The 25985-nt window shown below is 48.3% G+C and overlaps 1 pseudogene; it reads right to left on the bottom strand.

The window, feature by feature from the left end:
* Positions 1-25596, bottom strand: LOC134381107 (septin-8-like; annotated as a pseudogene).
* Between the last annotated feature and the right edge of the window lie 389 nt (positions 25597-25985).

Here is a 25985-nt window from a genome sequence, read left to right as displayed (position 1 = left end):
TCAGCAGATGGGGCCTTGACTAGAGCAGCACATAACTGCTCCATCAACAGTGACACTGTACATGGAAGACCAGCCGCTGGCTCTGAAAAAAATAAACCTTGTCAGTTTTGGATTCCAGCATTCATGGCTCTTATGGGTTTGCATAGAAAGTGGTGGCCCACCAGGCCCATGGCAGCTAGAGCCAGATTGGGAGGGGGGTGCAAAGCCGGCTGTAAACTCTGGAGTCTGTACTGGCTCTCAGTCCACCCTCACACCATGTTATGGGAGAAGGGCCACAAGGTGTAACTCAAGCAACTTAACACATGGAAGTCTAAGTGCACTCTTGACATGTAAGTCTGTGCGTGAGTTAATTTTTCTTGTCTTGTCCTTCTCAGGGGCTGCTGTGAGGTGGTGTGCGAGGCCTGAGGCTGCATGGCCTCAACTGCAGCCTTCCTGCGGGTGAAGGCGCTGGCCTCTTCCTCCAGCTCCCCGTGCTTCTCCTCCCCCTTATGCTTCTCCTTTTGATGGACCTGCTTCAGGTGCTCAAACTTTTCATGGAGCTCCCTTTCCTGCCCCTTCAGCTCCAGCTCTGTCTCCTTCACTCTGTTGACAAACACCATCTCATCTCTTCCTCCGTCCTCTGCAGCTCACTCAGGACCTCCTTCCTCTTGGCCTCATCCATTGCTTGCAGGCTGAAGGGCTGGCTGTCACCATCACTGTCCTGGAAGCCCATCGCCTCCAGCTTGCAGCGCTGGTAGTGCCTGTAGTGCCGACTGTGGGTCTGCTCACCGAGGTCCTCCATGTTCATCCAGATCAACACCTCCCAGAGCTTCACGAAGTCGCAGTCAGTCTCATTCTCCACCTGCACCACTCCCCAAGGGTACTTCCGTGCTCGGACCAGCTTGTTCCCCTCCTTCACCTCCTCGGTGCTGCCCACCACAGCAAAGGGCAGACATGCATTCATGGCTTCATGGCTGCATTAATCTCTGCAATAGCCTCACCATCAGTGGCAAACTGGTAGATCACCACTCCCCCCACCCCTGTTGTTGACAAGCTTGCCCATGATCTTGATCTTGAACTTGTGGGGCTTTGGAGATGGTGTCAGCCTTGTTCACCTTGCTGTCTAGTTTCTTCGTGGTCACCAGATCCAGGGACTTCAGGGAGTGCCCTGTGGGTGTGATGAAGTAGAGGCAAACGTGGGTCCTCCTGTCATCGTAGTCGAAGAGTGAGCTGCGGATCTTCAGCTCCTCCTGCAGATGGTTTTCAAACTGCACGTCGATGTAGTTGACTATGGGCCTGTCACTCGCATCCTTATTGATCTGATCCCCTCGAGCTGCACGTTGCTCTCCTGGAGGTCGTAGGTCTGCAGCCACAGGCGCACACGTGCCCCACGGTGGCTGGCTTCCGCGGTCTCAAAGGCTGTGTTGCCCACACTAGTCTCCCCCACACACAGGATGTGGAAGCTGAAGCCCTGAGGGACCGACTTGCTGGTCGGCGAGGCTGTCAAAGCCCACATGGCTGTCCAGGGAGGGGCTCCGGGGCTCCAGCTCTGCACTCGAGAAGCGTCTCAGGTCAGCGGCCGCCAGGGCGGGGAGAAGCCGGCTTTGGGACGTGCTCCGCCCGGGCGGCTGCGGCTGCGTGGGTCCAACACAGCCACCTCCTGGAAACTCCCCTCGGCGGCCACCCCCGCCCCCACCCCCGCCCCCACCCCCGCCAGGCCTGGCCACGAGTGCAGCCGGAGCGCAGCCGCTTGGGCCCGATTGTTACTGTCTCTCAGCGCCCGTCTTCCCTCCTGTGCTTTGCCAGCAGGCTCTGTGCGCTCTGCCAACAGACGGGGCTGCGGGGAGCCTGCGCACCTAAGAGCAGGGGGCGCCGACGGGCCCCTCCTGTCTGCTTCCCACTTGTCTCGGCTCAATTCCAGGAACGCTTCTTCACCCTGGCAGGGGCAGTTCCCTCCGCAGCTGCCGCTGAACCGAGTTAGCAGTGTCTCCAGAACACGCAGAACCAGGCACACGAGCCAGCACAGCCCCACCCCTGCGGACCCCTCCTCTGAGCCTAGAAGCCCCGCCGGCAGCCACTTGGCGGCCCCTCTTCAGAAGTCCGACTCAAGCGCACAGGAACCCTTCTCTAAGAGAAGTTTCAATAATTTAAATAAACACCCTTTGTTTCCTCAGCCCCGGTGAAACTGCAGTTGTGATCCCCATGATACCTTCGAAGAGTAATTCTCAAAATGTGGTCCCAGGCTCAGCAACACTGGCACCTCCTGGGAACTTGTGGGAAACGCTGGTTCTTTAGCACCAGCCCGGCCTGCTGAGTTATGTGCCGGTGTGACTAAAAATCTGTAGTCAGCAAGCCTCCTAGTTGACCCTGACACATGCTGATGTTTGCGAGGCGCTCCCACTGCTTTAGAATTCTCGTTTCACGCTTTCAGTTGCCTACTTAACGGTATAGGTAATAACTCTTTACATTAAATTGTTTAAATAACTGGTGTGGGATACTCTAATACAGTAGCTATTAAGAATAAAAAGACCAGGGGCCGGCCCGTGGCTCACTCAGGAGAGTGTGGTGCTGATAACACCAAGGCCACGGGTTCGGATCCTATATAGGGATGGCTCGTTAGCTCAATGGCTGAGCGTGGTGCAGACAACACCGTGCTGAGGGTTGTGATCCCCTCACCAGTCAAAAAAATTTTAAAAATAAAAATAAATAATAAAAAGAATAAAGAGACCAGATGGCTTCAGTGGTAAATGAAAGAAAGTGAGCTGAGACACCAGGTACTGTTCAAGCTTTATTAAAGGAAAAGAATCTGCTGGGCTGCACTCAAAGTGATGGGCAGCCTGGGGCTGCCCTCAAAATGGAGGACAGCACCAGGTGTGGGGGTGTAGAGCTTATACAGGGTTCCAAGGGCTGGCTGATATAATCAAGGAGGGGCATTATGCTAATGTGGAAGCTATGCAACCAGGGTGGAGAACTGCACCCTTGCAGAAGCAAAAGGGTTTCTGTTTAAGTCATGAGGCTTCTGATAAAGGGAAGGGGGTAGGGGTTTGGTGCTGAAGTGGAAGACAAGGCCAGTGGCTATTTTGTGCTTATTGTGTGGGCAATGGTGCTGGTCACATCCAAGAGTAAATTCTACCAAAAATTAAAACAAGTATTAGTACTAATCTTTCTCACTCTTCCAGAAAACAGATAAGGAGAAAACATTTCTAAACTCATTCTGTGAGGCGAGCATTACCCTGATACCAAAGCCAGATAAAAACATTACAAGAACAGAAAACTACTGGGCTGGTTGGTTAGCTCGGTTGGTTGGAGTGTGGTGCTGATTAACACCAAGATCCAGGGTTCGATCCCTGCCAAGCAAAACAGAAAACTACAGACCAATATCTCTTACAAATATTGATGCAAAAAACTATCAGAAAACACTAGAACATTGAATCCAGCAGCATATTAAGGGTATTATGCACCATGACCAAGTGGGATTTACCTCAGTAATGCAAGAGTATATTGATATATGGAACTCAATGTAATATACTACATTAATAGAATGAAGGAAAGAAACATACATGATCAATCACCTCAACTGATGCAGAAAAAGCATTTGGCAAAATCCAACACTCTTTCATGATAAAAACATTCAACAAACTAGGAATAGAAGGGAATTTCCCACAATGTGATAAAGGACATCTATGAAAAACCTGCAACTAATATACTCAATGTTTAAAAACTGAAAGCTTTCCCCTGAAGATCAGGAACAAGGCAGGAATGCTTGCTTTTGTCACTGCTATTCAGTGTACTGGAAGTTCTAGCCAGAAAATTAGGCAAAAAAAAAAAAATAAAAGACATCTAAACTGGAGTGGAAGGAGTAAAACGACTTGCAGATGACATGATCTAATACATACAAAGTCCTAAAGAATCTCCAAAAGGTACTGGAGCCAATAAACAAATTCAACAAAGTTGCAAGATACATGATCAATACATGAAAATCAGTTGTATTTCTATACATTAACAATGAACAATCTGAAAATGAAATCAAAAAACCAATTCCATTTACAATAGTATCAAAAAGAAAAAAAACTTAGGAGTAAATTTAAGTTAGTGCAAGACATGTATACTTTTAAAAATGACAAATCACTGCTGAAAGAAATTAAACACATAAATAAATGGAAAGACATCTCATGTTCACGAGTAGGAAGACCTAATATCATTAACATGACAGATCCAGGCAATCAATGCAGCCAGCTGAGTCTCCCAGGGATCTCAGAAGGGGGCCAAGGGCCTCAGCCATGACCCTGCCCACATCCAGGCAAGCAGTGGAGCCAACTGAGTTGTCTGGGGAGTCCTGAAGCAGGGGCCAGGGACAGCAGCCATGTCCCCACCCTAAACCAGATCTCAGAATGTACTTATTAACCATGTGGGTTTCTTCAGGGTGTGAGACTTATCTGCTCATGTCCTTCACTAAATTTCTGCTTATATTTTATGAATTTATATTAAGTGTTCTTTTTGCAATTTAAAAAACCTATATATATATATGTATATTTTAAAACCCCCAATATTTTAGTAAAAAGATGTTTGCACCCAGAACTGACACAGATGCTAGAATTCACAGATAAAGATATTTAAACAATTGCTTTCACAATATCCCAGAGGTTCAAAAACTTAACTAAACACATGAAAGATTTCTTTTAAAAGAACAGATTGAACTTCAAAATATGAAAACTAGGTGTCTGTGATAAAAAAAATACACTGGAGTAGATTGATGCCAATTATGTATTGCAGAAGAAAAGATTAGTAAACTGGAAGACACAGCAATAGGAGCTACTCAAAATGAAAAAGAGAGAATTAGAAAGAAAAACACAAAAAGAGCATCAGTGGATGGTAGGACAATGTTAAGTGATCTTCATGTTCCTTGTGCTAAGGGGCTCATAAAGGTTCTTTGATCTGTGGGTTTACAGTCTTATCAAATTTGGAAAATGTTTAAACATCATTTCTTTAAATACTATTTCTGCTCTTTCCCCCAATTTCTTTCCTTCAGGGACTCCAATTACATACATACTATAAGAAATGTTAAACATAGTCTTCCAGGCAGAACGAAAACGGCACCAGACGGAAAGATATAACCTGCACCAGAAATGGTAAATACATTGGTAAATGTATAAGATAATACTCTTACTATTTAAATTTCTTAAAAATAGAATTGTTCAAGCATGACTAATACCAATGTAGTACAGGTTTCATAACACATATAAAAGTGAATGTATGGCAACAAAACCATAAAGGCTAGGCAGGTGGAAAGGGGCAGACAGAAGTGTACTATTTAAGCTTCTTATACCGTCAGTGAACTTACATAACATCATCTGAAGGTGGACTATGATAAGTTAAAAATGTATATTATAAACCCTATAACAACTAGTAAAATAACAAAACAAGGAGTTTTAGCTAAAATCCAAAAAGATGACAAAATAGAATCATAAAAAACATTGAATTAATCCCCCAAAAGGCAAGAAAAGAAAAAAGGGTAACAGACTAAATATACAAATAGAAAGCAAATATCAAGATGATAGACTTAAACATAACTATATCAATAATAACATTAAATATAAATTGTTGCTTTGCCCCCCAAGGATTTGTCACCCCTCTTCCCCTGGGTGATGGAGCCAAAAAGGATTACTCAAAGCCCATCTCTTCTGAGCAGTGAGAAGCCCGAAAGTGGTTAATCTCCCCTGGAACCCTCCAGCAAGAGGCATTCCTTCCTCAGGAAATTAACCATGAATTGGGGTTCTCTTCCTGCATTTATTCTCCAGCCCAGGAAGTTTCAGGAAGAGACATAGGTGGGGTTACAGTTTAACAATAGAAGCTGGTAACATTCAGTAAAAACATGTCAGATGACATTCCCTAGACAATTCAGTGATCCACCAACAAAAGCTTGATCTAGCAAACATTCCTTCTCCCTCCAGCAGCTTCCCAGTAACTTTACATATCAGTAACTAGTCTGTCTTTGAGCCAGAAACCCTGCTTTGTTACAAATCTTTATCTTGCCTCAGAGACTTTATAGCTTGAGGAAAATTTCTTGTCCTTTGGAAGGTCAATATTTGAAACTGCAAAGCTTTGGAAAACCAGGCCCTGTGAAGTATATTTGCTTTATGAATCCTCTAAAATAAATGGTTTAAACACTCCAATGAAAAGTCAGAGATTGTCAGATTGGGAAAAAAAAAAGCAAGACCTAAGAAACACATGAAATTATCTTTAAATATAAAAAGACAAATTGGTTAAAAGTAAAATGACCAAAAAAGATATACCATGCTAACATTAGTCAAAAGATGACTGGAGAGTTCTGGTCAAGATGGCGGAATAGACGGTCCCCAGCGTCACTCTCTCCCACAAATCAACCAATTTACAACTACAAAAATGTAACAGCCAAGCTGGGGCTGCTGGAGCTCAGGGGAAGAGGAGGAGAGAACTACGGAGTTCATGAAGGGGGAGAAGCCACAATGAGAATAAGAAAAAACTGCTTGAAGTGTTTTGGGCCACGGCTGCTTTAAGGCAGGAGTTGCTGAGCGCATGGAGCATGAGCTGGCAGAAGCTGCAGCTGTGCACTTCGGATGGAGTTGCTTGGAGGCAACAGGGGATAAGAGGGCCTTGGTGGCCCCCAGGACAGCAAGACCACTAATAGGGTTCCCATGGACCCATGCAAGAGTGATGAGCCAGAACAGCTGAAAAAGGGGAGCCATTCAGAGGCCGGTGAGTCATCGAAAGGGACTGGTGTATGGCCTGTCCCAAGGGAAGTGTTTGGAGCATGGGAGGTGGGGGAGACGGGCCCACTGGGATGACTCTGGGACACAGCAAGGACAGCCGATCTGCCCCCCAATCAGCACAGGACCCCTTAGAAGAGACTGGTCAGGAATGCAGAATTGCATGGGGTGCAGTTTGATGAAAAACCTCGGGCCAAAATCAGAGTTTCTACACAACCCAGGTGCATCGAGTCTCTGGAGAGCTGGAAGTACCTATAAGGTCAACATTAAACTCTGAGCTACACAAAAAGCCTCCCCTAGGGAAACAGCAGCAGAGCAGCAATTTAGCTCGACAACACAGCTCAAGTACTGGTTCCCACAGGAAGTTCCCCCATGTTAGAAGTAAGCAAAGGACAGAAAATTAGTTCTGGCCCAGGCACACCACACTAGTGCCTTGGGGCCCACCTGGAGACTTGAGGCATGGAGAAGAGGACTGGACGCCCCTCCTACAACCAGGCTCATTGATCCAGCGCCTAGGGGCCCACCCGGGGACCTGACACATGGAGAAGGTGAGTGGACCCCCCTCCCACAACCAGGTACACTGTGCCAGTGCCTTGGGGCCCATCTGGGGACCCAAGGCATGGAGAAAAGGACCGGACACCCATCTCACAACCATGCACAGTGCACCAGTGCCTCAGGGCCTGCCTGAAGACCCAAGGTATGGAACTGGGGACCGGATTTACCTCCCACAACCAGGCACTGTGCCAGCGCCTTGAGGCCTGCCTGGGGACCCGAGGCATGGAGAAGAGGACTGGACCCCTCCCACAACCAGGCACACTGTGCCAGCTCCTCAAGGCCCACCTGGGGATCTGAGGCATGGAGAAGGGGACCGGACCCCCTCCCACAACCAGGCACACTGTGCCTGTGCCTCGGGGCCCGCCCAGGGACCCGAAGTATGAAGCTGGGGACCAGACACTCCTGACAATCATGCATACTGCCAGCACCAAGGAGCATGCCAAAATCTTCACTTCCACGTGGGTGGCCCACCATAGCCACCACAATAACCATGGCTGCTGTGAAAGCGGCTAGACGCCACAACCACCACGCAGATGGTCTACCAGCCACTGGAGTGCACTGACACAAGGAGAGTCACCAGCAGAGAAAAGAAAAGAAGAGGATGTCTCTCTCCATAAAGCCCATTTCAGAATGACAGAAGCATCTGCTGTATGATAATATTGGGGGACCTGATCACACCTCTCAGCATTGGACAGATCATCTAGGGAACAAATCAACAGAGTAACCATTATTCTTTCAGAAGGAGAAAAGAAATCTAGGGTAATTAGAGTGGGTAGGAGGGAGGAAGAGGGGGATGGGAAGAGATTGGACAAGGGGCATAAAGAATAATAACAATTTGTAACAATATACATGCTAGTACTACTGATTTGATCAACATATCTCAATGTTGAACACCCAAAATATGTATAATCAATTTCGATTCAATAAAAATTAAAAAAAAAAGAAAAAGAAATAGAAACTCTGAATAAATGCAAAAAATAAAAATAAATAAATAAATAAATAAATAAATAAATAAGAGAAGACTGGAGTGGCCATATTAATATCACAAAAAGTCTATCTCAAAGTATGGAACATTGCCAGGGATAAAGAAGAAAGGGCTGGTGACTAATTTATACACATTTATATTGTCTGAATTATTTCAAAGAACATACACTTGCCTAGTAGTTTAAACATTCAATAAAACAGACCATTTGATAAACTTTTTACTAAGCTACTTTCTATGCCCAGCATTATTTAGGTTTAAGAAGGAATAAAAAAAGTTGGACACGGCTCTAGACTTAAGGGACACACAATTTGTTAGGAAGACAAGACACCAACTTTTTTTTAAAAGTTAATAAAAAATGTGTCAAATGTTAACTGCAAAATGAAAATTCAGAGAATCAACTATTTCCAGCAACGCAGCCATTAGGGAAGATTTCTAGAGGAGATCTAGGCCCAAGCGTGTGCATAGGTAATAGAAAGAGGAAGGAAGGCATTTTAAATGATTTGATCGGGAAAGTGTTATTTTAACTACGTGGCAGGATGGTTTTTTACTTTTCTTTTTGCTTCCTGTATTCTCCCTTTCTACTCCCCCTACTCAAGTACAGAGAGCATTTTGCACTCACTGCTGCCAGGCTTCGTGGCCTTGTGGGGAGAGCACTGGGCCAGATGCAGGGGAGCTACCTGGGGTGAGGGGCCATGGCTGTGGGGTGTTCCAGCAACCTACAGAGAAGGAGGCTGAGGTGACGCGGCAGCCTTGCAAAGACAGGTATGCCCATGTGGGACGCGGCAGCCTTGCAAACACTGGTGTGCACCACGTGGGACGCGGCAGCCCTGCAAACACTGGTGTGCACCACGTGGGACGCGGCAGCCTTGCAAAGACTGGTGTGCACCATTTGGGACGCGGCAGCCCTGCAAACACTGGTGTGCACCACGTGGGAAGCGGCAGCCCTGCGAACACTGGTGTGCACCACGTGGGGAAAGGAAGGGGGGAGAAAGGGGTATTCAGACCGAGATTCAGTCTCTAAGGCTCCCACACGACTCTGCAGGACTAAAACTGTAGTTGACGCTCCCTTTCCCTCTCATCTTGCAAACGACCGACAAAAACTCAAAAGGCATCTTAACTGAAGCTAAAATCAAATCAAATCTCCTGCGATTGCGGTAATTTCTAGCTCCTAACCCTGGAGGAGACCTCAGTGAGTTCTTCTATTTGCAGTGGGGGCTGGAAAAGGAGGTTTCTGGCCTTGCAGAAGCCACATCGCGTCCCCACACAACCTGTGTAATGGCAGATGTTTGTAGCTGAGGCTCTGCGGTTTCGGCTAACCTGAGCAAGGCTTCCTGGAGGAGGCGCAGGTGGGGTGGGGGTGGCGGTGCCCACCTCTCTGCAGTGCAGCGGTGGAGTAAGGCGTCTCTTCAAGGGCGTCACGAGAAGCAAATCCGATTTGTTAAAGGACTCGCATCCTGTAGCCCTGAACCGGAGCACTGGGGCTGAGCCGAGCCGCGGTGTTCTGGGTGGCTCAGAACTCACCTGTCCCGCGCACGGCGGAGACAGGTGATGCAGCTGCATCAATCCTCGCTGCGTGCACGAGTCAGGTCGCCTCGCTGCTTACGTCCCAGGACAAAAGGGGCCGGTCTTCTCTAGAAAGTCCTCCTATTGCGCGGAAACGCATCCCTTCCCAGACCGCCTGTCTTCTGGGAGAAGCGGCGCTTCCACAGGCTCCTGGGCTCCGCGCACGGACTCCGCCGCTTCCCCGCGCGCGCCTGAGACCAGCGAACAGCCTTCCGCCCGGCTGGTGAGCGGCGCCGCGCCCCGCCGCGCCCCGCCCCGCCCCGCCGCGCCTGCGCAGTGCGACCGTCGACGCCGGGCGCCCGGCTGTGCGGCAGTTGGAGTTCGTTGAACCGTGCGAGTGCAGCGTGGCTCTGGGGAGCAGCGGGCAGCGGCGGCGGCGGCGCGGGAGCGGACGTGGGGAGGCGAGGGAGCGACGGCAGAGCCCTCGCGGTTCCACGGACGGCGGCCTCGGTGGCCGGCAGGTGAGCTCGTGAGGGGCGGGCGTGGGCTGTGAGAGGCGCGGGTGGCCGGGGGCGCGGGTGCGGCCGGGGGCTGAGGTGAGCGCGGCGGCGCGGGCCCGGCGGCGCATTGTCCGGCGGGCGGCGCTCGCTCATCGCCCCCTGCGGGCCGGGCCGCGGTCGTCCGGGGCGGGCACGCGCTCCTGTGCCCGCCGTCGCCCCCGTGCCTGCCCTGCCGCTCCCGGTCCTGGCTCACCCGCCCTCCGCGCGCGTTTTGTTCCGAGGCGGGCGGGCACGGGGGCGGGGGACGGCGCAGCCGGGCTCGGGGAGGGGGTGCTGCGCCCCGGGAGGGCGGGGAGAGCGAGGCTAATCCTGGGTCGGCGGCGGGACTGAGGGCGGGACCCCACGGGCCGGGTCATCCCCAGGGACGTCTAAGTGTTTCAGAGGATTTCAGTACCATGCGACGGGTGTCAGAGGACACACGTGCCAAAGTGAGAATAGCTGTATAGCTTTATTCTGTTGGAATTTTGTGGAAGGAATTCTGTGCAGTCTGAAAGGATTGATGGAGAGGACAGTCATTGCTTCCTGCACAGGTTTTGTTAGACAGTGAAAATCAAATCTAAATTAAGGAGTTTGTACCTGGACGTACTGAGTTTGTGAACACTTGTAGAAGTTGTGAAAATTTGCAAAGGTCACCTGAAATGAAGAGTCTTCTTCCAACCTCCGCCTCCCTCCCCTCAGCTTTAGTTAAGGGGCAAAGACCAAAAAATTGTACTAGCTGGTAATTTACAGACCACTGTCAGGTTCGATGTAATGATATATGTGACTATATATAATATATGATATAAGTATAATATAGTACATTAAGATTGTGCGATGTGTCAAAATTATGGGTAGTAAGTAGTTTAAGAGAAATAAGAGTTCTTTTTATTTTTAATCTTTTTGAGTAATGAAATGGTATACGTTAAAATGGCCATGAAATGGGTCAGGCAAAAGGGCCAGTTCAGGGGCTGGCCAGTTAGATCAATGGTTGAGTCAGGCTTTGTAACACCAGAAGGGCCAGTACAGCTGTCCTTCCATACCTGTGGGTCCTGTATCCCCAGTACAGATACAGCCAACCGCAGACTGAAAATATTAATAAGTAAAAAGTAATACAAATAAAACAGCTAGTATCGATAAGTGTAACAACTATTTGCAGAACATTTACATGGTATTAGGTATAATAAGTAACGTAGAAATGATTATCTAGAAGTGACTTAAAGTATGTAAATGCCATTTGATATAAGGAATTTGAACATCCACGGATTTTGAGGGTGGGAAGGTGGCCTGGAACCAAGCGCCTGCGGATACCGCAGAAGAAATGTACCTGCCTCTGTCATCTCTTTATGGTTAATTTAACATTTCTTTAAAAAGACTTTTGTTAACACTAGAATTTCACTGGTACTGTTTTTGATAGTACCTGTAATGACGAATTCAGAACAAAATAACAGTATAAGATATCAGTAACTTAATTTCGGAAGATCTGAAGCAGTGTTGCTTAAGGTGGCATTCTTTGTGATACTAGTTCTAAGAGATGCTACAAGGAAAAAAATGGTTCCTTGGTTACATAAGTTTGGGGAACAATGCTTTGTCCTTTCCTTCTCCTCTTAGGGTCACAATTCACATTACCATATTGGAAGACTTAGCCACAGAAGCCTTTTTGTTTTGTTTTTGGTGTGATCTCTATGAATACCCATGAAACCCCGGAAACAGTGGCTGTTCCCTGGAGTAGCCATTGTGAACTGCTGGTCCTTGGTGTCCTTATAGGGTGCCTCACCTTAGATAATGGTGCCTCTCCATTGTGAACTGAGAGGTCAGAATATTGTTGTGGTTTGCATGTGCCTTTGCATTTTGTGGCAGTTCTCAAATTTGGCTATACCGTACTGATAAGATATGAGAGTTATTAAGTTGAAGTTGGATAGAAGAAGTTTAATTCCAGTGTTTTTACTTCCCAGTGAATTACCCGATTGCTCACACAGTTCCAACTCTACTGGCTGCACTCCTTAATTGTTAGCATTTCCCCCCCCCCGCCCCCCCCCCCCCCCAGTATGTTAGAAATATGTGGGAAAAAAGGTTACTGCTGTTTCTGAAGAGTTAATCCTGTGGGTGATTTTGGAGGTTGAAAATAATACCTTTGGGCACTTCATTTGGGTTAGCTATTAGCAGAATCTTAATTTGCTTACAAAGAGCATTTAAATGTAAATGCTTCTTTATATTGGTTAGGTGCTTAATTAAATGTTTTTTTTTCCTTTTCCTCAGATGAAAAGAAGTTACAAGAAGAGAATCAACTATTTTGCTCAAGCATTTTGTTCAATTTGGAAGACATGGTATTGAGGAAAGAATGGGGACTGTGGCGTTAGACGTGGATCCAGCATGGCCTTTCAGGTAGGAACAATCTGGGTGGAAATGGGGCTCCACTCCTTCGTGGTCCAAAGCCACATTGCTGATTCATAGCCACATGGCCTTTCGAAAACCTTCAGTTCCTTAGTTGTAAATTGGGGTTAAACCTATTGTATAAGGCTATTTTAAGAACTAGATGAAATTCTGATTGTTGCAGAGAACCCTGAACATTTTCTAATTGTTAAAACTTTCCCTTTTTTTTCCACTCGAGAAACCATTTTAGAAATTTTATGCTTGACTGTCTTAATAGCAAACTCTGGCTCCTGCAACTTAGCTTGCCTGCTTCCTGCACCCACCTGTATCTGTGTGCTAATTGGAGACAACAGTCTCACACCACCCTAAGGTCTGGATGCAAATTAGGCTCCAGAGCTGACCAATGGACTGTGTCCCATAACCGGCCAATACAAATTAGCAGGATTGCATCCCACATTTACCTAAGAGGACCTAAATGGTAACTTGGGTGGGAAGTTAGGGTGCGAATTTTGGCTATATAAGACTGCCTCTTCCCTTTGTTCGGGGAGACACTGGTCTAGGAGTCTTCACTCCCCAGCGCTGTCCTTGCTTGCAAGCAAAAAGGCACTGTAACACCGAACAAAGAGCTGTAACACCAAATAAAGAGCTGTAAAACTGCGACACTGATGCTGGACTTGGATTCCTCTGTGCAATCTCCCCCACACAGTACAGTTCCTGAAATATAGCAGCTGGTGCCAGTAAATGTTGATTTCCTTCCCCTTTAAGTGTTTGCATAAAAATATGTTACTAGATTCATAGCAATCTTTTAACCTTGATGACTTCTTGGGGATGCATGTGGGGAGGAGAGCATTGTGGAAAATGGTAACAGTGCATTGTTTGCTTTGCTCCAATATCTTCTTAAACTTTGAGTGAATAGTAGCAAATTCCCCTTTGGTTTGAGCACTGTTGACTTCTCAGTTTTGCCTTTCCTTTAAAAATATTTTTTCTTATTGTGAAATGTACTGTAAATACAGAGTAGTTACAGATTCATGGTTTTTGGCCGACCCTAATTGTGTAACTACCACTCATTTCATCATGAATTTTATCCAAAGGATTATTTGTAGTTGTAGTTTGTTACTCATTTCTTATGACATGCTGTTCATTCTCCTGTTGATCAATATTGAGTTGTTCGCAGTTTGAGACTGTGTTAGTTCAATTCCCCTAAGAACAAGAAGACTGCAAGTTCAAGATTAGATTTAGATTTATTGGGGGAAGGACTTGTGAGGGAGCCATCAGACCCATGCACGTGTGATGCTTGTGGAGAAGAAAAGGAAGGAGGGAAAACAGGTAGGAAAAGTCTTAGAAGTGCAGTGAGGTTGTGTGAAAGTTTAGGCAAGGCCAATAAGGAGTCATTCAGCTGGTTGCCCTTTAGAGGAGTCCCTTGTCCTGGGTGAATGGGCCTGCTTTTTTTTTTTTAGTACCCCACCTGTGGTCAGTCACTGGCTAGAAACAGCCTGAGGGAAGTGTGGGGCCAGAGGGACAGCAGCGGTGGATTCAGCAGAGCCCGAGTCACTCAGTCTTACTCCCCGTGGTAGGTGGTCTGGAGGCTCATTTTTGTGACCTTCACAGGGCTAATGTGAGTGACATTGCTGTAAACATTCATGTGCATATTTCTTGTGTGATTTTCTGTTGGGTAGACTTAGGAGTGGAATTGCAGGGTCATCATTATATTGTGCCTGTGACCAGTGTTAGTAGATAATGCAAACCCTTTTCTTTTTTTTTTTTTTTTTTGTCGTTTTTTTTTTTTTCGTGACTGGCACTCAGCCAGTGAGTGCACCGGTCATTCCTATATAGGATCCGAACCCGCGGCGGGAGCGTTGCCATGCTCCCAGCGCAGCACTCTACCGAGTGCACCCCGGGCTCGGCAATGCAAACCCTTTTCTAAAATGGATATACAAATTTTCATTCATACTGCAGTGAATGCATTCTGTGGCTCCACATCTCACCAATATTCGGTATTGTTAGTTTTTCTAATTTTAGTCATTCCAGAGAGTGTGTGGTAGTATCTTATTGTGGTTCCTGACTTCTAAGTTAGGTCTGGCCATGTGATTTGCCTTGGGGAGTGGGGTGGGGGTAGGGGTAGTGGTAGGGCAAGGACAGGGAGGTGGAGGGAGGAGAGAATTTTTTTTTGTCTTAAGCAGCAGAGATTTTGGGGGTTGTCTGTAGCCACAGCATATGTATTAACCTATCCTGACAAACTTTTTGAAAAATAGACTATTTTTTAAGAGCAACTGTAGGTTCAGAGCAAAATTGAGCAGAAAAGACAGAATGCCCATATGTCCCTTGCCCCCACATATGCACAGCCTCCCTGTGAGCATCCAGCACCTAAGTGCAGTACTTGTTACAACTGATGAACCCACATTGACATGTCACTATCATCCAAAGTCTATAATTTGCACTACGGTTCTCTCTTGTTGTTTGTGGGTTTTGACAAACCTGTAATGGCGTGTGTCCACTGTTACAGTATGATATAGAATAGTTTGACTGCCCTAAGAATCGTCTATGTTCTGCCTTTGAGGGTACTTCAAAAAGTTCATGGAAACATTCATATCATCTTTTAATGCTGTTTTTCCACAGATGTTTTGAAGTACCTGCATGTCTGTCTGCTTGCCTTCCTCCCTTCCTCTGTTCCTCTCTTTCCTTCAGCTCCCTCTCTTTCCTTTCCTTCCTTTCTTTCTACCCTTCCTTCCTTTCCTTCCATTGTGGTCAGAAAACATAGCACTACTTCAAAGCTTGCTTTATGGCCCATCATATGGACACTTTTTATAAATATTCTGTGTGTGCTTGGACAGAATGTGTTTCTGCATTTGTTGGATGCAGTGTTCTATGTTTGTCAGTTAGGTCAAGTTGGTTAATCATGTTGCATTCTTCTGTATCCTTTTTTTGGTCTGTTGGTTCTACTGAGAGAGATGTTAATACTTTGATTTTGCCTTTGCCTGTTTTTTTTCTAGTTCTGATACTTTTTGTTTTATATATTTTGAGGATATGGGTATGTTATTAGGCGCAGACATATTTAGAATTGTAAATCGTCATCAATTTGAGTCCTTTAAAATCACTGTTAAGTGTCCTTTTGGGCAAAAGTATTATTAGAGGTAAAGTTTACTTAGCTTTATATTAATGTTGCTGCAGTATCTTTCCTTTCGTTAGTATGTGCAGAGTCTCCAGCCCGACTCTTTATTTTCAATCTTTCCATATACTTATATTTTGGTTGATTCTCTTGTCAATAATACATAGTAGAATTTTAAAAATCTTGACTGTGACAGTGTTTCTTATGATTGGAGCATTTGACCTATTGGCATTTAACAAAAGTAACTGACATACAGTAGTTGGGTTTAAATCTGTTAGTAAGTGCTTTCTGCTTATTATACCTGTTTTATTGTGCCTTTTCCCATTCTTTCTTGCCTTCTTTTGGATGCTTATTTATTTGTCTATTTTTCTCTGTTAATTTGGAAGTTACTCAAAACATATGTCTCGGACTTGTCAAAATCTAATAATATTTGGTACTTTCCCCCTTTTCCTGGATATTTAAAGTCCATTTAGCTCATTTTTACTTATATGCCATTACAGTGCTGTCTTAATTCTGTATATGTTTTTATCTTAAGGCATTATTAATTTGAACAGTCGGTAACCATTCAGATTTACTCACAAAATTTAGTCTTTTTATTGGTCTTTATTCCTTGTTGTAACTTGGTCCTCCACCTTGGAGCATTTTCCTTCCACCTGATTGAACACCCTTTCTGTTTTCTACCTATTGTGTGACTTCTAATAGTGAATTCTCTGAGTATGTGTTAGTCTAGAAATGTCTGAAGTTGATTTTCCTTTTTGAAGGATATTTTTGATGTATATAGAAGTCAAAGTTGTCAGTTTTCTTCTAATGTGTTAAAAGAAATTTTGAAATGGTATCCTTAGGTTCTGTTTGTTCTGTAAGAAGTAACCTGTCATTTTAATATTTATTTCTATGAATGGAATCTCTTTTCTACTACTGGTTTTTTATGTTTTCTTTCTGTCTTTGGTTTTCAGCAGTTTTATTATGATGTGTCTAGGTACATGTTTCTTCTCATTTATCCAGCTTGGAATTCTTAGGTCTCATTGAATTTGTAGGGGAATATCTTTCATTAGTTGTGAAGAGTTTGCAGGCATTATCTTTTCAAGTTGTCCGCTACCCCCTTTCACCCTCCCCCTTCTCCTTCTGAGAATCCATTTAAATGCATGTTAGATCTTTTCAGTCTCTTACTCTCTCCATGCTTGATTCTGGATGTTTTCATCTGATATTCTTTGTTCACTAAATTTTTTAACAAGGTAAACCTGCTGTTAATCCCATTCATTAAGTTTGTTGTATATTTTCACTTGTGGAATATCTGGTTCTTTGATAGTTTTCTTCCATAATATTCAATATTATGTTTTAATTTTTTGAACATAGTAATTATAGCTATTTTATTTATTTATTTATTTTTTTTTTCCAGTGGCTGACTGGTACAGGGATCCAAATCCTTGACCTTGGTGTTCTATTTTTCATTTAATAATTTTATTTATTCATGTACCATTCTTCTCCCAGCTTACTTGAAATTGTGATTTTGCAACCCCAGTACCTGGCAGCCCTATGGGTCTATTTTTCTCTTGTCTTATTTGTTGTTTCTGCTGGTTTTTATTCATTCTGTCTCCTTGTGTGCCTAGTTTCTGTCTGTGTGCATGCATGCACACACATCTAGTAGATTACATTTTAAGTATTGGTTGAATAATTTGGGATCTAGGGTGATATTCTCAGAAAGGATTTGTGCTTGCTTCTGCCAGGCATGTGAGGGAGTGTGCAGTCTGGGATCACCTTGGTTCAGTTTTAGGGATAAAGATGAATTGAAGTTTAGATACACTACACTTCTTAGAAACTGGCTGTTTCCCCTTTCCCGCAGCTTCTGAGTTCAACAATTGAGGATTTAACTGAAAGTGAGGTGGATTTACCAGTTCCCCCACCAACCCCCCCTTTGTAGTTCCTGGATTACAGTCCTGTCTCCTTAGTTTGCCAAGCTGTCAGCCTGTCAGCTGCTGATAGTTTGGGTATGTTATCCCCTCAAAACTCAGGTTGAAATCTGGTGCCAAATGTGGCAGCGTTGGGAGCTGTTTAGGTTGTGGGGGGCCGGATCTCTCATGAATAGATTAATGCCCTGGGAGGGGATAGTGAGTAAGTTCTTGCTCTGTTAGTTCCCATGAGAAATGGTTGTTTAAAGAACCCTGGCACCTCCCCCCCTCTCTCTTGCTTCCTCGTTTGCCATGTGATCTTGCACCCTGTAGCTTGCTGGTTTTGAACTTAGAAGGAAAGCATTCATTCTTGCACCATTAAGTATACGTTGGCTATAAAATGTTTTGTAGATGTTCTTTATTAGGTTGAGGTAGTACCCTTCTGTTCCTAGTTTTGCTGAGAAGTTTTAACATGAATGCTTGTTGAATTTTGTCCATGCTTTTTCTGCATTAACTTGTGAACATTTGCATTTTCTTCTTGAGATTAATACGGTAGATTACACTGATGAGTTTTGAATATTGAACCAGGCTTGCATTCCTTGAATAAATTCCTCTGGTCATAGTGTATTATTATGTGTTTCCTTTCTTCTGAATGGTTTGGATTTACTTTGCACATTTTTTTGTTTTTTGTTTTTTGGGTTTTTTTGGTTTGGTTTCCTTATGTGAAGGCATGGATTATTGATTTCAGACCTTTCTTTTTCTCAAATATAAGCCTTCAGCATCATTTATTTCCCTCATAGTAATACTTTATCTGGACTTTACCATGTTTTATATGTTTATTTTCATTTTCGTTCACTTCTATGTGTTTTTAAATTTTCTTTGGGACTTCCTCTTTAATCATGAATTGTTCAGAAGTGTGCATTTAATTTCCGAGTGTTCAGAGGCTTTCTTTATCTCATTTTCATTTTTATATAATTTGAAGCCTATGGCTATTGACATATTACAGTAAAATGCAATTATGTTTTCTTAGTTACTTTTGTTTCTACTTAGTTACTTTTTATAGGTTCTTCAAATATCAATGAAGTATACTTTCCCAGTACTAATATTATGTAGCAGTTCTCAGTCTTTTGCACTAGTAACGTAACCAGTAGGGAGGCCCAGAAAATATGACCCTATGGCTGCTGGAGACATGATTATGAGGAGAAGCTCACAGAGACAGGAACAGTGGGAAGGCTGTGGGTCCCACTGTACGCTGCTCTCTGAGCCAGCACACAGGGATCCAGCAAAGCCAGGGTCAGTGTGCAAGAAGGACACAGGAGTAGGAGGATGGGAAATGTCCTGGTATCACCCAGCCATTTCTGATGAGTTCCAAAGGGCTCCAGTGGTGTGAGTTGGCTTGTACCATTGACAGTTCTGAGGCTCTGCTTCTGCATTTTAATGAGGAGAAGAATCTGTGTTTGGACAGTTTCATATGAGCACATTGCAAGAGGCAGGAGAAATTTACCATGACCAATACCTCTGTATTTTTCAGGAACTTCAGGATCCTATGTTCACCTTGGGTATTATTCTGTTATTTGTGTTTGTTGTCAGAGAACGTCTTTTAAATCACCATACACGTTTATAAGTTCACCTAGTACAACTCCCTTAATCTTGATCTTTGGAATGAAGTAAGATATTTTAAAGGAAGGATCATGGTATTAGAGGGAGACCTGGTTCTTCAAAGAACAGAGATGAGCACGGGAAGTGAACCATTGGCTACTATAGGCTTAATGACGATACACTCGACTAAAATGAACTCAAAGAACACAGATTTGCACATAAAGCATTCTCAGTGGCATCAGAACTCAGAATTCAGTAAACAGCTCATTAAGTGCCTAATAGCGGATGTGCTAAGGCGATGGGGACTCTTGAGAGTCTGTGTAGGGTGAGGGTCTTGACAGGTCATGGGAGCTCCCGAGTGGGGACTTGCCAAGCTCTTTTGTTTACAGCCCAGAATATTCACACAAGTACTTTGGGAGGTTGTAGAAGGGCATTAGCGTGCCACGCTGTGTCGGCATCAGCCCCTGACCCAGTGTCACCTCTGCCACGAGCCTCCTGTGAGACCTGTGCCCAGGCTGGCCAGTGACTGACTGAGCAGACGTGGGCAAGTCTAGCCATTCATCAGCTGCTAGGCCAGGATGGGGCAGCCTGGCCAAGGTCCCCCAAACTACGTGACTCTCACCAGTACTGCCCAGGACAGGGACCTGTAGGCCACCATGCAACGCTGAAGTTAGAACAAACGTGTGGCTAAAAGAGGGTGGCTGCATAGAGATGGTCCACCCCTGTCACTGTCAGAAAGCATAGTGTGTTCAGTAATGGTGGGGGTCTCGCTCGTGCTGTCAGTTGGAGTTTCCCTAGGATGTCACTGCCTCTTCCAGGGATCTTGTCCAGCAGGAAAGCGAGAGGGCTCTGGAGCTAAACCTCTCTGGAGCCACCTGGCCATGCTAGTTCCTAAAGTGTGACTGGCTCCCAGTGTCACTTGACCTCCAGAGACCAGTTTTCCTCACAGAACAATAAGTATCACTTCCCCACAGGCTTTGTGGAGACTCCATGAGTGAGGAGGTGAAGCATAGAGGAGAGCACTGAGCACACATGAAGCGTCTGCTGTGTACAAGCATCATGATTTTCCTTGAGGTTGGATGCAGTGACATGGCCAGTTTTTATCATTCTCTATCAGTTTGTTTTACCACTTTCCCGAACCCTATCTCATACACCATATTTGCAGAGTTTCATGTCTTGTTTATTTTTCTCTGATGGAGATGTACTGACACTAGTAAGATGTTAAGCCTTTCTTCATTTTTCTGGTGGCCCGTGACCCACGATTTCCAGCTGCCTGTCAGGAAGAAAGTTCTGGAGATTATGGACCTTGTCTTAGTCAGATTGGGCTGCTCTAGCAAAACACCATTGCCGGGGGCTTAAACAACACAAATTTATTTTCTCACAGTCTGGAGAGTGGAAGTATGAGGTTTAGTGTACCAGCAAGGCCGGTTTCTGGTGAGGGCCCTCTTCTTGGCTTGCAGATAGTCCCCTTCCTGCTGTGTCATCACATAGGGAAGAGAGAGTTCTGGTGTCTCCTCCTCTTCTTATAAGGGCGCTAATCCCCGTCATTAGGGCTCCACTCTCTGATCTCCTCTTACCCCAACAACCTCCCAAAGGCACCACCCCCAGATACCATCACGATGGGGCTTAGGGCTTCAACATGCGGATTTGGGGGACACGACATTGTGACTGTAACAGCCCTCCAGCTGGCCCCACTGTACAGGGTCAGGGGCAGATTGTAAGGTTGAGGCAGGGCACGGTGCTGGGGAAGCAGAGGTTGTGCCTCCTCCTGGGAACTGTTCAACCACAAAAGGGCCCCAGGACAGACAGCAGTCAGGTGGCGAGGACAGGAGTAGCAGCAGGAGCCCCGAGGTGTGACCGAGATGATGCCTGTGCTCGACTGAGTGCCCACACGTACTAGGGCATGGGCCAAGTCCCCTCCAAACACGACTTGCTCCACATTCCTAAAACCTAAGAGGGGCTCCTGAGGACAGCTCTGAATGTGGAAGAGTCAGGGAACTAGTGAGGAGTGGGTCCAGGGCTCCAGCCTTCGATCCCCGCGTTTTCCCTCAGCGCCTGATCTGTGCGCTGAGCTGGACAGCAGGGACAGTAGTGGGTTCCCGTGAGGATGCCCCCAACGAGGACCTGCATGGCATGATGTTCTGGAAGCTTCTGGGCTTGAGGGCCGTGGTGTGCGGCTTCACACCACGCCGTCTTAATCTAGCCAAGCTCTGAGGCCTTCTCCAATGTGGAGACCCACCTGGGAATAGGAGGGGCAGCAGCCAGCTGACCCGCCACCAAGAGTTAGCTTCCTTCACACTTCACAAAGGCACAGGGGCGGGTGGGACATGGATGCTGCTGACGTGGGACAGGGGAGGAAAGGTGCAGAGGAGCATCTGGGGGCTAACCAGCGAGCTCCGTGGGTGGATGGGCAGGAGACGCCCAGACATGGCCCCTTCCTCCCCCTAGCAGACAGCCAGGCCACCGTGGTGCTGGACGGTTTTGCCCACCTGCCACTGTTGCTGGGACACCCCCACCCCATGACCACAGCTCTGCATGTGGGGGCCGACACCCTTTTAGTCAAGGATCCCACATGGGTCCTGGGGGAGGAATCAGATCTCAGAATCTAGAGAAGGAGTTGATGGTCGGGCACCGGTGGGTCCTTGGAGCCTGGCATCTCCCAGATCCTTCCTTCCTCACAGGCCTGTCTCCACTTAGTGGCACAGACATGAGAACAGAGGCAGTAGTCCCAGGGCATTTCCCAACAATACCACTTTTATTCACACTTGTATACAAACCCCCATTACATACAACGCCCCCAACGTGCTGCCTCCCGGACCTGTGCCTCGCCTCTCCCCCACCCTCATCCCCCAAACAGGCCCCCCTCCCCCACCCCAATTCCCCATCCAGACCCCCCCACCCTCTCTCCCCTGTCCTGCCTCCCCCACCCTGCCCGTAGCTGAGGAGCAGCTGGGTCAGCACTGGGTGATGGGAGCTCGGGATCCCTCGGGCCACAGGATGCAGTGAGGGTCAAATCCAGTCCAGAGGGACTGGCACCCCTGAGAGGCCGGCCCACGGCCCCTACTGGCTGTAGTGCTGCTTCTTCCTCCTCCCAGAGACCAATGGGTCGCCCCTCCGCTTTTGAGGACGTGAGGGTCGAGCCAGACGCCGAGCAGGGACGGGGCTCAGGGACAGCCCCCAGGGCTGCAGGCTGTACTGCAAGGTCAGGAGGAAGTCCAGGCTGGGGAGGTCCTCCTCGACTTCACTGGACCTGACTGCCGGGCCCTGCGCAGGCATAACAGGACAGGCTCCCCGGAGACCAGGCGAGGAGGGTCTGTGGCCCTGGGGAGGGGAGCTGAGATGGGCAGCCCTCAGCTTGCGTGACTCCTGATGATCTGGCCAGAGGGCAGGCTCCTTGGGCCTGGGCAGGTCGGGGTTGTCTCGGCTGCGCGGTCGAGGGTCATGGGAAGCCGCCTCTGCTGGGCAGGTTTCTGTGATGACCCCTCCTTGGGGGCCACGGTCTTCGCGCTCTCCTCCTTGGCCAGCTGCAGTCTTAGGATGTGACTCCAATTGGGGTGCGCCATGAGCTGGGGTGGCCCCCACACCTCCTGCGTCATTCGGGGCCGCGAGGCGCTTTTCCACCAGCTGGGGGGAGCAAAGTGGCACTCACTGGCTCTGCCCCAGGTGTGGGGAGGGGCTGGCAGGATGGTGGAGAACCCTGCATTTGGGCGGGAGGTGGCGAAGGTGAGAGGAGGCTTGGCTTGGTGTCAGAGGCAGGGACTGTGACTGTGCTGTGCCCTGCTGGGCCTCCTTCCAGCTTCGCCCCCTGCCCTCCCTCCCTGGCTCTGTCCTCTCGTTCCTGCTCTTCTGCACCTACTCCTCTGACCCAGGCGGTTCCCCTCCGGAGGCCATGCACCCCCAGCAGGGTAAGACTAGACAAAATCACGTGGGCTTCAGGGGCACAGGGTCACGTGTTCCCCCTCGTTTGCCTGGTGCCCTTCCCTCCCCTAGGAGATCTGCTGGCCCTTTCTCCCCTGGGTGCCCTGGTGTCCCTGTCTCCCGTGTGTTACCTGTGCTAGGGTGAGTCCTTCTTCCTGCTCCAGCACCTCAGTCAGAGCCAAGGGATCCAAGTTTGGGTCTGGGGAAAGCAAAGCTGCCAGGAATCGGGGGTGGACGATGGCCTCCACCTGGAGCAGGGGGAAAGGGGCATGAGTGTCTTTGGCAGGGAGTGAACTGCAGCCAGGGGGACCTCGAGGAGAAGCAGAAAGTAATGCCTGTCTCTCCTGTCCACACAGCAGGGTCGTTCTAACTCATGGCCACTAGCAGCTACACACAGACTTTCTCTGTCTCTCACACACACACTGCTCCGTAGCTGAGGGATGAATAGAACTGAATTCCATGGGGCTGGGACTGCCGTTCCCCAGAAAACCTCCCCCACACGAGGGCTCCAAGCCAGCCCACCTTGGTGATGAAGTCTTCCTGGGAGCACAGCTTGTTAATGTAGCTCAGGAGACCTGGGTCCGGGTCAGTCCCGTCCTGCTCCTGCTGCTCCTCGATATCTTCATCCTCCCAATTTGCATGAGGCCCCAGCAGTGCCTCCATGATATCCACATACTCCTGGACAGCTTCTGGTGGGATCTCCTTGGGTGCCTTGGCCTGGGTCAGCTGCTGGGGTCTGCATGACAGCGGGCGAGTGGATGGTGCCCTGCGGCCAGCCTTCCTGGGAGCACACCCTAGGACAGGAGGGAGGACAGGTGCGTGGCTGGGCTGTAGCGGCCACCTCCAGCCACACTGGGGGGAGGTTGGAACTGAGGGCCATGAAATGGGTCCAGGCTGCACGTCAGGCCCCGTGGGAGGATACACTACCCGAGGTGGGTCATGTGAGACTGAGTTACCTGGAAAGACTTTGGAGCCACCAAGATTCTGGGACGTCTCCCCACCCAGCACTGCTTCCTGGGAAGACTGTACATTGGGTCCTGGACAGCCAAGGCCGATAGCAGCTACGAAACTACTGGACCAGGCCAATACCTAGTTCCTGATCCAGGGCAGTGGAGCCCCAGGTTCTCACTGGCTGCTCTCGCTGAAAGAGCAAGCGCCCCCTCCCCTTACAGGAAAGGGACAAGATGAGGGCACAAGGCCTCCGCAGGCCCCCTTAGGCCTTTGTATTGGCTCCTGTGGGAATATGCTTGCCGTACCTGACCGTGGCACAGTGTTGGGGACTGGTGGCCCTGGAGGAGCAAGCTTTGGTGGGGCTGGAGGAGGCAGGCCCTGGGGCCCCTTCACACACTGCAGCACCCGGAGCTGCATCTCCTCCTCAGCTTCAAATTCCATGAACCTGGCGGGCAGAGGGAGAGCCATAGCCATGCTGAGAGGGAGGCCTGGCCAGGGATGGGGGAGGAAGGGCTTTGGGTGGGCCGGGCTGCTCCCCCACCTGCGGAACAGTTGCAGGGGTACGCTGGCTCACCTACACCTGCAGGGCAGAAAACATCCAGGGGGTCTTCCTGAATGAAGGCCTGTGTGACCCAGGCCCGGCCCTCAGGGGACCCTGCTCCTCCTATCCCTGCCCAGGGCCACTCAGAAGAGCTGACAGCCAGAAGCTAGGTCAGGGATGTGACTGACTGCAAATGACATGAGGAATCCTTGCCCGGATCCGGGAATCCTGGGCTGGTACTGTGAGCCCCTGACAATAGCCTGGGAGAGAAGGGCCCCGGAGATGTTGCAGGAAGTGGGAGCTCAGCTGAGAGGAGAGGGGGCATTTTCTGTGAGGGTGATTGGTGTTCACGGAGTGGATTGCCGTGCAGCAAAGGCAGGGAGGCCAGAGACGTGTCTGGGGGTGTGTGAGGTGCTGGCTTCCCCTGCCCAAGCTCTTCTGCCCCAGCCCATTCTGGGATGGCAGGTGACCTATTTCTGGCCACTTTTCATGAGGAGACGTGGTCCCGACTTTGTCAGTAGTCACTAGCTTCCCTCCTGCAGGGTCCCCACAGCTGGAGCCGAACCCCACTGGGCTGTGCTGGTTACTCTTCCCCATCCCCGTTTCAGCATCTGGGCAGGGTTTGACCCGAGGCCAGGGGAGGGCGGAGATTCCGGGGTGGGTAGGAGAGAGAAGCCCAAGCACCCAGGTGGATGGAGAGCTTCCCGGGGGAGGCAGGGCCCCAGGGAGGGGCCGGACCTAGCGGATCCCCCTCCTCACGGCATCCCTGCCGATGAGCCCACCGCACCAGCCCCTCCCCCTTTCACCCACCCTCAGCCCGCCCCACAGCCCCTCAGGCCCTGCATCCCTGACTCACTTTGCTGCCATGTCATAATAGTTCATGCGGTCATAATTGCTCGTGCCCTGCCATTCCTGCATGGCCCGCCGCACTCCGTCCTCCAGGCTCATGGTGGGCTTCAGCCGGGCCAGGGACCGAAGCACTGGGCTGTAAGTCCTCAGTGTCAGTCACAATGCCCCTGCCCTCCTCCCATCCCAGCTGACCGGCCCACACCCGTGCCCCGCCACATCACACACATCCCACCTGTCCTGTCACCTGTGCCTGTCCTCCCAGTGTGGGCTCTTCGGCCTCCAGGACAACCAACATGTGTCAACCTCAGCACCAAGGGACTGCTTGGCCTCTCTGACTTCCCTTGGAGGCCTTAGTATTATTGTGTGTTACGGACTGAATGTGTGTGTCCCCAAAATTCACATGTTGTGGCCCTAGCTTGCAATGTGATGGTATTTGGAGGTGGAGCCTTTGGGGATCA

This window comes from Cynocephalus volans, chromosome 6 (genome assembly GCF_027409185.1).
Source record: "Cynocephalus volans isolate mCynVol1 chromosome 6, mCynVol1.pri, whole genome shotgun sequence".
Classification (NCBI taxonomy): Eukaryota; Metazoa; Chordata; class Mammalia; order Dermoptera; family Cynocephalidae; genus Cynocephalus; species Cynocephalus volans.
Note: the sequence above shows the minus strand (reverse complement) of the source record. Positions and strands in the feature narration are given on the sequence as shown.